The sequence below is a fragment of the Styela clava genome, chromosome 10 (genome assembly GCF_964204865.1).
Source record: "Styela clava chromosome 10, kaStyClav1.hap1.2, whole genome shotgun sequence".
Taxonomy (NCBI): Eukaryota; Metazoa; Chordata; class Ascidiacea; order Stolidobranchia; family Styelidae; genus Styela; species Styela clava.
The window spans coordinates 18,487,278-18,499,931 of record NC_135259.1 but is presented as its reverse complement, the minus strand read 5'-3'; the positions used below and the strand labels follow the sequence as shown (position 1 = coordinate 18,499,931).

Sequence of the window (12,654 nt, the reverse complement as noted above, 5' to 3'; positions counted from 1 at the left end):
CGATTACTCGGCAGAAGTATATTCTAATATATTGTTGTTACCTCAATGTAGCGCTACTGAAGTAATATCCGCGTAGTTTTCTTTGTCAGTATTTGAAATACTTGATGTACTTCTGTCTTCTGTATACATCTGATGTCTTTGTTTTATGTTGGAAATATCACTGAAAAACTATTGGTATTCAAATTTAATTTATTATAAAACTGACACTGTAATGGCCACATGGTTCTTCACGAACAACCTACCCAGTCACTGTCGCTTTTACAACTGTAACAATCAATGATTTGACATATAAAACCTCACTAATGATCCTCCTGAAAGAAATCAAAAATTTAAAATATTTGATATAAAGAGTTTCCCAGACCGTGATTAGAACCCAGGCCGCATGGATGAGAGCCTGAAATCCTAACGCCTAGTCCATCTGGGATATCGGCAGAAATGACCTACTCTCTCTACTGACCTAATATCCACGCTGTCTTCGAGGTCAGTATTTTTAATATTTCATGTATTTCTTTCTTAAATATATAAATTATGTGTTTTGTTGTGTTGAGAAAATCATTTAAAACCAATGTAATTTAATGCAGATTACCAAAAAATATTGGATATTTCGAATCTTTTATAAAAACAAATTAACAAACCATAGTCCGTGTCGGTCTCTGTGGCGCAATCGGTCAGCGCGTTCGGCTGTTACCTCTTATATTGATGGGTACCGAAAGGTTGGTGGTTCAAGCCCATCCAGGGACGCTGTCTATTATTTACAAAATGAATCCTTTCTATCTGTGTGTTCCATCGGATGAAATCCATTTAATATTAAGGAATAGCGAGTCTATCAATAATTTCTCTTTCCTAGAGTAAAACAGATACTACAAAAACAAACGTTGCTGACAGAATTTAGTACTTCGTAACTGAAAGATGCTATCTCGTTCTTCTACACTTTCTTCACACAATTAATCGATGGTGACTAAAATAGCAAATGAAAAACTTCTCCCTCACTCTATATGCTTAGACGAATTCCACTTTTCCATAAGGATCAGCCCAACGGCGATTTTAGTACTTTCCTATTAGCGCATTTGACTCGTGTGAAAAAAGTACTTTCTTAGTTAAAAAAAATAACATTCCACAACTTCCTTCTTGAAGACAATTACTGTAAGAGTCTCAATGAAATTGGCTGAGTATATTCAATAGAACATATGGCCGGTTAGCTCAGTTGGTTAGAGCGTCGCGGAATGTCGCGGGTTCGATCCCCGTACTGGCCAGTGTCTTTTTAACCGTTAATCTCAAAGAATGACACGTGACTTGAAGTTAGGTGAAAGTGTTGTGCTGGTATATTATTGTACTCGTGACATTCCCATATTTGCATGCATCTTTACAATCATCCTCCTTAACAACTACAACAGTTGAATCGATAAATTATCAGGTTAATCACATTCTGGAAAGTTTTTGTTAAGGTATTATATTCTTTAGTCACTCTAGAAATACAGCCTAAAGTGTAAAGCTTCACCATTATCTTTCTGAGGTTTCAAAACTAAAACTGACCTGATCTTTGCTTGAAGAAAAGTTTCCCAGACCGGGAATCGAACCCGGGCCGCCTGGGTGAAAGCCAGGAATCCTAACCCCTAGACCATCTGGGAATACGATTACTTTGGCAGAAGTATTATCTAATAAATTGGTGTTACCTCAATGTAGCGCTACTGGAGTAATATCCGCGAAGTTTTCTTTGTCAGTATTTGAAATACTTCATGTACTTCTGTCTTCTGTATACAGCTGATGTCTTTGTTTTATGTTGGAAATATCACTGAAAAACTATTGCTATTCAAAATTAACCGTTTATAACCGTTAATCTCAAAGAATAACACGTGACTTGAAGTTAGGTGAAAGTGTTGTGCTGTTATATTATTGTACTCGTGACATTCCCATATTTGCATGCATCTTTACGATCATCCTCCTTAAAAACTACAACAGTTAAATCGATAAAATATCAGGTTAAACCCCATTAATCACATTCTGGAAAGTTTTTGTTAAGGTAATATATTCCTTAGTCACTCTAGAAATACAGCCTAAAGTGTAAAGCTTCACCATTATCTTTCTGAGGTTTCAAAACTAAAACTGACCGGATCTTTGCTTGAAGAAAAGTTTCCCAGACCGAGAATCGAACCCGGGCCGCCTGGGTGAAAGCCAGGAATCCTAACCCCTAGACCATCTGGGAATAGGATTACTTTGGCAGAAGTATTATCTAATAAATTGGTGTTACCTCAATGTAGCGCTACTGGAGTAATATCCGCGAAGTTTTCTTTGTCAGTATTTGAAATACTTCATGTACTTCTGTCTTCTGTATACAGCTGATGTCTTTGGTTTATGTTGGAAATATCACTGAAAAACTATTGCTATTCAAAATTAACCGTTTATAACCGTTAATCTCAAAGAATGACACGTGACTTGAAGTTAGGTGAAAGTGTTGTGCTGTTATATTATTGTACTCGTGACATTCCCATATTTGCATGCATCTTTACGATCATCCTCCTTAACAACTATAACAGTTAAATCAATAAATTATCAGGTTAAACCCCATTAATCACATTCTGGAAAGTTTTTTTTAAGGTAATATATTCTTTAGTCACTCTAGAAATACAGCCTAAAGTGTAAAGCTTCACCATTATCTTTCTGAGGTTTCAAAACAAAAACTGACCTGATCTTTGCTTGAAGAAAAGTTTCCCAGACCGGGAATCGAACCCGGGCCGCCTGGGTGAAAGACAGGAATCCTAACCCCTAGACCATCTGGGAATACGATTACCCTGGCAGAAGTATTATCTAATAAATTGGTGTTACCTCAATGTAGCGCTACTGAAGTAATATCCGCGTAGTTTTCTTTGTCAGTATTTGAAATACTTCATGTACTTCTGTCTTCTGTATACAGCTGATGTCTTTGTTTTATGTTGGAAATATCACTGAAAAACTATTGCTATTCAAAATTAATTTATTATAAAGCTGACACTGTAATGGCCACATGGTTCTTCACAAACAACCTACCCAGTAACTGTCGCTTTTACAACTGTAACAATCAATGATTTGACATATAACACCTCACTAATGATCCTTCAGAAAGAAATCAAAAATTAAAAATTTTTGGTATAAAGAGTTTCCCAGACCGGGATTAGAACCCGGGCCGCATGGGTGAGAGCCTGAAATCCTAACGCCTAGTCCATCTGGGATATCGGCAGAAATGACCTACTCTCTCTACTGACCTAATATCCACGCTGTCTTCGAGGTCAGTATTTTTAATATTTCATGTATTTCTTTCTTAAATATATAAATTATGTGTTTTGTTGTGTTGAGAAATTCATTTAAAACCAAAGTATTTTAATGCAGATACCAAAAAATATTGGACATTTCGAATCTTTCATAAAAACAAAATAACAAACCATAGTCCGTGTTGGTCTCTGTGGCGCAATCGGTCAGCGCGTTCGGCTGTTCCCTCTTAAACTGATGGGTACCGAAAGGTTGGTGGTTCAAGCCCACCCAGGGACGCTGTCTATTATTTACAAAATGAATCCTTTCTATCTGTGTGTTCCATCGGATGAACTCCATTTAATATTAAGGAAAAGCAAGTCTATCAATAATTTCTGTTTCCTAGAGTAAAACAGATACTACAAAAACAAACGTTGCTGACAGAATTTAGTACTTCGTAACTGAAAGATGCTATCTCGTTCTTCTACTCTTTCTTCACACAATTAATCGATGGTGACTAAAATAGCAAATGAAAAACTTCTCCCTCACTCTATATGCTTAGACGGATTCCACTTTTCTATAAGGATCAGCCCAACGGCTATTTTAGTACTTTCCTATTAGCGCTTTTGACTCGTGTGAAAAAAGTACTTTCTCAGTTTAAAAAATAACATTCCACAACTTCCTTCTTGAAGACAATTACTGTAAGAGTCTCAATGAAATTGGCTGAGTATATTCAATAGAACATATGGCCGGTTAGCTCAGTTTGTTAGAGCGTCGCGGAATGTCGCGGGTTCGATCCCCGTACTGGCCTGTGTCTTTTTAACCGTTAATCTCAAAGAATGACACGTGACTTGAAGTTAGGTGAAAGTGTTGTGCTGTTACATTACTGTACTCGTGACATTCCCATATTTCCATGCATCTTTACGATCATCCTCCTTAACAACTACAACAGTTAAATCGATAAATTATCAGGTTAAACCCCACTAATCACATTCTGGAAAGTTTTTGTTAATGTAATATATTCTTTAGTCACTCGAGAAATACAGCAATACTCAAAGAATGACACGTGACTTGAAGTTAGGTGAAAGTGTTGTGCTGTCACATTATTGTACTCGTGACATTCCCATATTTGCATGCATCTTTACGATCATCCTCCTTAACAACTACAACAGTTAAATCGATAAATTATCAGGTTAAACCCCACTAATCACATTCTGGAAAGTTTTTGTTAAGGTAATATATTCTTTAGTCACTCGAGAAATACAGCCTAAAGTGTAAAGCTTCACCATTATCTTTCTGAGGTTTCAAAACTAAAACTGACCTGATCTTTGTTTGAAGAAAAGTTTCCCAGCCCGGGAATCGAACCCGGGCCGCCTGGGTAAAGGCCAGGAATCCTAACCCCTAGACCATCTGGGAACACGATTACTTTGGCACAAGTATTATCTAATAAATTGGTGTTACCTCAATGTAGCGCTACTGAAGTAATATCCGCGTAGTTTTCTTCGTCAGTATTTGAAATACTTCATGTACTTCTGTCTTCTGTATACAGCTGATGTCTTTGTTTCATGTTGGAAATATCACTGAAAAACTATTTCTATCCAAAATTAATTTATTATAAACCTGACACTGTAATGGCCACATGATTCTTCGCGAACAACCTACCCAGTCACTGTCGCTTTTACAACTGTAACAATCAATGATTTGACATATAAAACCTCACTAATGATCCTTCTGAAAGAAATCAAAAATTTAAAATATTTGGTATAAAGAGTTTCCCAAACCGGGAATAGAACCCGGGCCGCATGGGTGAGAGCCTGAAATCTTAACGCCTAGTCCATCTGGGATATCGGCAGAAATGACCTACTCTCTCCACTGAACAAATATCCATGCTGTCTTCGAGTTAAGAATTTTAAATACTTCCTGTAATTCTTTCTTAAATGTATAAATTATGTGTTTTGTTGTGTTGAGAAAATCATTTAAAACCAATGTAATTTAATGCAGATTACCAAAAAATATTGGACATTTCGAATCTTTTATAAAAACAAATTAACAAACCATAGTCCGTGTCGGTCTCTGTGGTGCAATCGGTCAGCGCGTTCGGCTGTTACCTCTTATACTGATGGGTACCGAAAGGTTGGTGCTTCAAGCCCACCCAGGGACGCTGTCTATTATTTACAAAATGAATCCTTTCTATCTGTGTGTTCCCTCGGATGAAATCCATTTAATATTAAGGAATAGCAAGTCTATCTTTGATTTCTGTTTCCTAGAGTCAAACAGATACAACAAAAACAAATGTCGCTGACAGAATTTAGTACTTCGTAACTGAAAGATGCTATCTCGTTCCTCTACTCTTCCTTCACACAATTAATAGATGGTGACTAAAATATCATATGAAATGTCTCAATGAAATAAGCTGAGTATATTCAATAGAACATATGGCCGGTTAGCTCAGTTGGTTAGAGCGTCGTGCTAATAACGCGAATGTCGCGGGTTCGATCCCCGTACTGGCCAGTGTCTTTTTAACCGTTAATCTCGAAGAATGACACGTGACTTGAAGTTAGGTGAAAGTGTTGTGCTGTTACATTACTGTACTCGTGACATTCTCATATTTGCATGCATCTTTACGATCATCCTCCTTAACAACTACAACAGTTAAATCGATAAATTATCAGGTTAAACCCCACTAATCACATTCTTGAAAGTTTTTGTTAATGTAATATATTCTTTAGTCACTCGAGAAATATAGCAATACTCAAAGAATGACACGTGACTTGAAGTTAGGTGAAAGTGTTGTGCTGTTACATTATTGTACTCGTGACATTCCCATATTTGCATGCATCTTTACGATCATCCTCCTTAACAACTACAACAGTTAAATCGATAAATTATCAGGTTAAACCCCACTAATCACATTCTGGAAAGTTTTTGTTAAGGTAATATATTCTTTAGTCAGTCGAGAAATACAGCCTAAAGTATAAAGCTTCGTCATTATCTTTCTGACGTTTCAAAACTAAAACTGACCTGATCTTTGTTTGAAGAAAAGTTTCCCAGACCGGGAATCGAACCCGGGCCGCCTGGGTGAAAGCCAGGAATCCTAACCCCTAGACCATCTGGGATACGATTACTTTGGCAGAAGTATTATCTAATAAATTGGTGTTACCTCAATGTAGCGCTACTGAAGTAATATCCGCGTAGTTTTCTTCGTCAGTATTTGAAATACTTCATGTACTTCTGTCTTCTGTATACAGCTGATGTCTTTGTTTTATGTTGGAAATATCACTGAAAAACTATTTCTATCCAAAATTAATATATTATAAAGCTGACACTGTAATGGCCACATGGTTCTTCTCGAACAACCTACCCAGTCACTGTCGCTTTTACAACTGTAACAATCAATGATTTGACATATAAAACCTCACTAATGATCCTTCTGAAAGAAATCAAAAATTTAAAATATTTGGTATAAAGAGTTTCCCAAACCGGGAATAGAACCCGGGCCGCATGGGTGAGAGCCTGAAATCTTAACGCCTAGTCCATCTGGGATATCGGCAGAAATGACCTACTCTCTCCACTGAACAAATATCCATGCTGTCTTCGAGTTCAGAATTTTAAATACTTCATGTAATTCTTTCTTAAATGTATAAAATATGTGTTTTGTTGTGTTGAGAAAATCATTTAAAACCAATGTAATTTAATGCAGATTACCAAAAAATATTGGACATTTCGAATCTTTTATAAAAACAAATTAACAAACCATAGTCCGTGTCGGTCTCCGTGGTGCAATCGGTCAGCGCGTTCGGCTGTTACCTCTTATACTGATGGGTACCAAAAGGTTGGTGGTTCAAGCCCACCCAGGGACGCTGTTTATTATTTACAAAATGAATCCTTTCTATCTGTGTGTTCCATCGGATGAAATCCATTTAATATTAAGGAATAGCAAGTCTATCTTTAATTTCTGTTTCCTAGAGTCAAACAGATACAACAAAAACAAATGTCGCTGACAGAATTTAGTACTTCGTAACTGAAAGATGCTATCTCGTTCCTCTACTCTTTCTTCACACAATTAATAGATGGTGACTAAAATATCATATGAAATGTCTCAATGAAATTGGCTGAGTATATTCAATAGAACATATGGCCGGTTAGCTCAGTTGGTAAGAGCGTCGTGCTAATAACGCGGATGTCGCGGGTTAGATCCCCGTACTGGCCAGTGTCTATTTAACCGTTAATCTTAAAGAATGACACGTGACTTGAAGTTAGGTGAAAGCGTTGTGATGTTACATTATTGTACTCGTGACATTCCCATATTTGCATGCATCTTTACGATCATCCTCCTTAACAACTACAACAGTTAAATCGATAAATTATCAGGTTAAACCCCACTAATCACATTCTGGAAAGTTTTTGTTAGGGTAATATATTCTTTAGTCACTTGAGAAATACAGCCTAAAGTGTAAAGCTTCACCATTATCTTTCTGACGTTTCAAAACTAAAACTGACCTGATCTTTGTTTGAAGAAAAATTTCCCAGACCGGGAATCGAACCCGGGCCGCCTGGGCGAAAGCCAGGAATCCTAACTCCTAGACCATCTGGGAATACGATTACTTTGGCAGAAGTATTATCTAATAAATTGGTGTTAACTCAATGTAGCGCTACTGAAGTAATATTCGCGTAGTTTTCTTTGTCAGTATTTGAAATACTTGATGTACTTCTGTCTTCTGTATACAGCTGATGTCTTTGTTTTATGTTGGAAATATCACTGAAAAATTATTGGTATTCAAATTTAATTTAATATAAAGCTGACACTGTAATGGCCACATGGTTCTTCACGAACAACCTACCCAGTCACTTTCGCTTTTACAACTGTAACAATCAATGATTTGACATATAAAACCTCACTAATGATCCTTCTGAAAGAAATCAAAAATTTAAAATATTTGATATAAAGAGTTCCCCAGAACGGGATTAGAACCCGGGCCGCATGGGTGAGAGCCTGAAATCTTAACGCCTAGTCCATCTGGGATATCGGCAGAAGTGACCTACTCTCTCTACTGAACTAATATCCATGCTGTCTTCGAGGTCAGTATTTTAAATACTTCATGTATTTCTGTCTTAAATATATAAATTATGTGTTTTGTTGTGTTGAGAAAATCATTTAAAACCAAACCAATTTAATGCAGATTACCAAAAAATATTGGACATTTTGAATCTTTTATAAAAACAAATTAACAAACCGTAGTCCGTGTCGGTCTCTGTGGCGCAATCGGTAAATGCGTTTGGCTGTTTATCATTATACTGATGGGTACCGAAAGGTTGGCGGTTCAAACCCACCCAGGGACGCTGTCTATTATTTACAAAATGAATCCTTTCTATCTGTGTGTTCCCTCGGATGAAATCCATTTAATATTAAGGAATAGCAAGTCTATCTTTTTTCCGTTTCCTAGAGTCAAACAGATACTACAAAAGCAAATGTCGCTGACAGAATTTAGTACTTCGTAACTGAAAGATGCTATCTCGTTCCTCTACTGTTTCTTCACACAATTATTCGATGGTGACTAAAATATCGAATGAAAAACTTCTCCCTCACTCTATATGCTTAGACGAATTCCACTTTTCCATAAGGAATAGCCCAACGGCGATTTTAGTACTTTCCTATGAGCGCTTTTGACTCGTGTGAAAAAAGTACTTTCTTAGTTAAAAAAATAACATTTCACAAATTCCTTCTTGAAGACAATTACTGTAAGAGTCTTAATGAAATTGGCTGAGTATATTCAAACGAACGTATGGCCGGTTAGCTCAGTTGGTTAGAGCGTCGTGCTAATAACGCGGATGTCGCGGGTTAGATCCCCGTACTGGCCAGTGTCTATTTAACCGTTAATCTCAAAGAATGACACGTGACTTGAAGTTAGGTGAAAGTGTTGTGCTGTTATATTATTGTACTCGTGACATTCCCATATTTGCATGCATCTTTACGATCATTCTCCTTAACAACTACAACAGTTAAATCGATAAATTATCAGGTTAAACTCCATTAATCACATTCTGGAAAGTTTTTTGTTAAGGTAATATATTCTTTAGTCACTCTAGAAATACAGCCTAAAGTGTAAAGCTTCACCATTATGTTTCTGACGTTTCAAAACTAAAACTGACCTGATCTTTGTTTGGAGAAAAGTTTCCCAGACCGGGAATCGAAGCCAGGCCGCCTGGGTGAAAGCCAGGAATCCTAACCCCTAGACCATCTGGGAATAAGATTACTTGGCAGAAGTATATTCTAATAAATTGGTGTTAGCTCAATGTAGCGCTACTGAAGTAATATCCGCGTAGTTTTCTTTGTCAGTATTTGAAATACTTGATGTACTTCTGTCTTCTGTATACAGCTGATGTCTTTGTTTTATGTTGGAAATATCACTGAAAAACTATTGGTATTCAAAATTACTTTATTATAAAGCTCACACTGTAATGGCCACATGGTTCTTCACGAACAACCTACCCAGTCACTGTCGCTTTTACAACTGTAACAATCAATGATTTGACATATAAAACCTCACTAATGATCCTTCTGAAAGAAGTCAAAAATTTAAAATATTTGATATAAAGAATATTCCAGACCGGGATTAGAACCCGGGCCGCATGGGTGAGAGCCTGAAATCTTAAAGCCTAGTCCATCTGGGATATCGGCAGAAATGACCTACTCTCTCTACTGACCTTATATCCACGCTGTCTTCGAGGTCAGTATTTTAAATATTTCATGTATTTCTTTCCTGGATGTATAAATTATGTGTTTTGTTGTGTTGAGAAAATTATTTAAAACCAAACTAATTTAATGCAGATTACCAAAAATTATTGGACATTTCGAATCTTTTATAAAAACAAATTAACAAACCGTAGTCCGCGTCGGTCTCTGTGGCGCAATCGGTCAGCGCGTTCGGCTGTTACCTCTTACACTGATGGGTACCGAAAGGTTGGTGGTTCAAGCCCACTCAGGGACGCTGTCTATTATTTACAAAATGAATCCTTTCTATCTGTGTGTTCCCTCGGATGAAATCCATTTAATATTAAGGAATAGCAAGTCTATCTTTAATTTCTGTTTCCTAGAGTCAAACAGATACTACAAAAACAAATGTCGCTGACAGAATTTAGTACTTCGTAACTGAAAGATGCTATCGCGTTCCTCTACTGTTTCTTCACACAATTAATAGATGGTGACAAAAATATCAAATGAAAAACTTCTCCCCCACTCTATATGCTTAGACGAATTCCACTTTTCCATAAGGAATAGCCCAACGGCGATTTTAGTACTTTCCTATCAGCGCTTTTGACTCGTGTGAAAAAAATACTTTCTTAGTTAAAAAAATAACATTTCACAACTTCCTTCTTGAAGACAATTACTGTAAGAGTCTTATTGAAATTGGCTGAGTATATTGAATAGAACGTATGGCCGGTTAGCTCATTTGGTTAGAGCGTCGTGCTAATAAAGCGGATGTCGCGGGTTAGATCCCCGTACTGGCCAGTGTCTATTTAACCGTTAATCTCAAAGAATGACACGTGACTTGAAGTTAGGTGAAAGTGTTGTGCTGTTATATTATTGTACTCGTGACATTCCCATATTTGCATGCATCTTTACGATCCTCCTCCTTAACAACTACAACAGTTAAATCGATAAATTATCAGGTTAAACCCCATTAATCACATTCTGGAACGTTTTTGTTAAGGAGATATGAATTATTAAGCTGATAAATATTTTAAAAATGAATTGGTGTTAACTTATTTCAGTACCACTGAACTAATATAGATTTATGTACAAAGACTGTGGTATAAAGCTTCCATTATTCACTTCCTATCGTTTCGCAACAAAAACTGAAAGATATTCGCTCGACAAAAAGGTTCCCAGACCGGAAGTAGCTAATTCAGTAAGTAGCTAATTCATTTATTTTGCTACCATATTCTTAATAGTTGCTCTATGTATATAGACTATAATGTAAAGCTTCCATCATTCATTTCCTAGAGTTTCGCAACAAAAACTTTCAGATCTTTGCTGGATAAAAATGGTTCCCAGACCGGGAATCGAACCCGGGAAGCCTGGGTGAGAGCCAGGAATCCTAGCCTCTAGACGATCTGGAATATGAATTCATAGGCTGATAAATATTTTAAAAATAAAGTAGTGTTAACTTATTTCAGTACCCCTGAATTAATATTCATGTAGTTTTAAACGCTTTATGTATTTCTGCCTTCAGTAAGCAGCTAATTTATTTATTTTGCAACCATATTCTCTAGTCGCTTTATGCATATAGACCGTAAGGTGAAACTTCCATCATTTACTTTCTGGCGTTTCGAAACGAACACTGACAGATCTTTGCTGGATAAAAAGGTTACCAGACCGGGAATCGAACCCGGGTCGTCTGGGTGAAAGCCAGGAATCATAACCCCTAGACCATCTGGAATATGAATTCACACGCTGATAAATATTTTAAAAATGAATAGGTGTTAACTTATTTTAGTACCACTGAATTAATATCCATGTAGTTTAAAACGCTTTATGTATTTCAGCCTTCTATAAGCAGCTAATTTATTTATTTTGCTACCATATTCTTTAGTCGCTTCATGCATATAGACTGTAAGGTGAAACTTCCATTTTTTACTTTTTGGCTTTTCGAAACGAACACTGACATGATCTTTGCTGAATGAAAAGGTTCCCAGACCGGAACTCGAACCCGGGCCGCCTGAGTGAAAGCCAGGAATCCTAACCCCGAGACCATCTGGAATATGAATTTATACGCTGATAAATATTTTAAAAATGAATTAGTGTTATCCTATTTTACTACCATAAATATTTTATAAATGAATTGGTGTTAGCTTATGTTAGCACCACTGAATTAATATCCTAGTAGTTTAAAACGCTTTATGTATTCTGCATTCTGTAAGTAGCTAATTCATTTATTTCGCTACCATATTCTCAATAGTCGCTTTATGTATATAGACTGTGGTGTAAAGCTTCCATCATTCCCTTCCTAGCATTTCGCAAGAAAAACTGACAGAAATTTGCTCGACAAAAACGTTCCAAGACCGAGAATCGAACCCGGGCCGTCTGGGTGTCACTACAAACCTATGTTACAGATTAAAAAATAGAATTGAAAGCTCAATTGTATTATATTGCAACTTAACATGTCCTAACTCCCGTCCGTCTCTGTGGCGCAATTGGTCAGCGCGTTCGACTGTAATCTCACATTGTGACGGTTACCGAAAGGTTGGTGGTTCGAGCTCACCCAGGGACGTTGACTTGTTCTATACTGTATTTTTACAAAATTAGAAGATTGTAATTTTTTTCTCTCTCTCTTGTTGTGTTCCCTTGGGAGAAATCCAGTATTTTTGAGAAATAGTTCGTTAACTTCACTTCGTTAACAATTGTTAACTTATTTTAGCACTACTGAATTA

The 12,654-nt window shown here is 36.7% G+C and overlaps 9 non-coding genes across 9 annotated transcripts; 6 read left to right on the top strand and 3 right to left on the bottom strand.

Annotated features, from left to right (window-relative positions):
- Positions 1-649: 649 nt before the first annotated feature.
- Trnan-guu (transfer RNA asparagine (anticodon GUU)) lies at positions 650-741 on the top strand. Its single transcript is given in 2 exon segments — positions 650-687; positions 706-741. It is a non-coding gene; the product is annotated as a tRNA-Asn (tRNA).
- Positions 742-1,556: 815 nt separating this feature from the next.
- On the bottom strand, positions 1,557-1,628 carry Trnae-uuc (transfer RNA glutamic acid (anticodon UUC)). The gene has a single exon. It is a non-coding gene; the product is annotated as a tRNA-Glu (tRNA).
- Positions 1,629-2,131: 503 nt separating this feature from the next.
- Positions 2,132-2,203, bottom strand: Trnae-uuc (transfer RNA glutamic acid (anticodon UUC)). The gene has a single exon. It is a non-coding gene; the product is annotated as a tRNA-Glu (tRNA).
- A 1,227-nt stretch (positions 2,204-3,430) lies between these two features.
- Positions 3,431-3,522, top strand: Trnan-guu (transfer RNA asparagine (anticodon GUU)). The gene is given in 2 exon segments: positions 3,431-3,468; positions 3,487-3,522. It is a non-coding gene; the product is annotated as a tRNA-Asn (tRNA).
- Positions 3,523-5,659: 2,137 nt separating this feature from the next.
- Trnai-aau (transfer RNA isoleucine (anticodon AAU)) lies at positions 5,660-5,733 on the top strand. Its single transcript has one exon. It is a non-coding gene; the product is annotated as a tRNA-Ile (tRNA).
- Positions 5,734-6,266: 533 nt separating this feature from the next.
- Trnae-uuc (transfer RNA glutamic acid (anticodon UUC)) lies at positions 6,267-6,338 on the bottom strand. Its single transcript has one exon. It is a non-coding gene; the product is annotated as a tRNA-Glu (tRNA).
- A 1,020-nt stretch (positions 6,339-7,358) lies between these two features.
- Positions 7,359-7,432, top strand: Trnai-aau (transfer RNA isoleucine (anticodon AAU)). The gene has a single exon. It is a non-coding gene; the product is annotated as a tRNA-Ile (tRNA).
- Positions 7,433-9,007: 1,575 nt separating this feature from the next.
- Trnai-aau (transfer RNA isoleucine (anticodon AAU)) lies at positions 9,008-9,081 on the top strand. Its single transcript has one exon. It is a non-coding gene; the product is annotated as a tRNA-Ile (tRNA).
- A 1,038-nt stretch (positions 9,082-10,119) lies between these two features.
- Trnan-guu (transfer RNA asparagine (anticodon GUU)) lies at positions 10,120-10,211 on the top strand. Its single transcript is given in 2 exon segments — positions 10,120-10,157; positions 10,176-10,211. It is a non-coding gene; the product is annotated as a tRNA-Asn (tRNA).
- Positions 10,212-12,654: the final 2,443 nt, after the last annotated feature.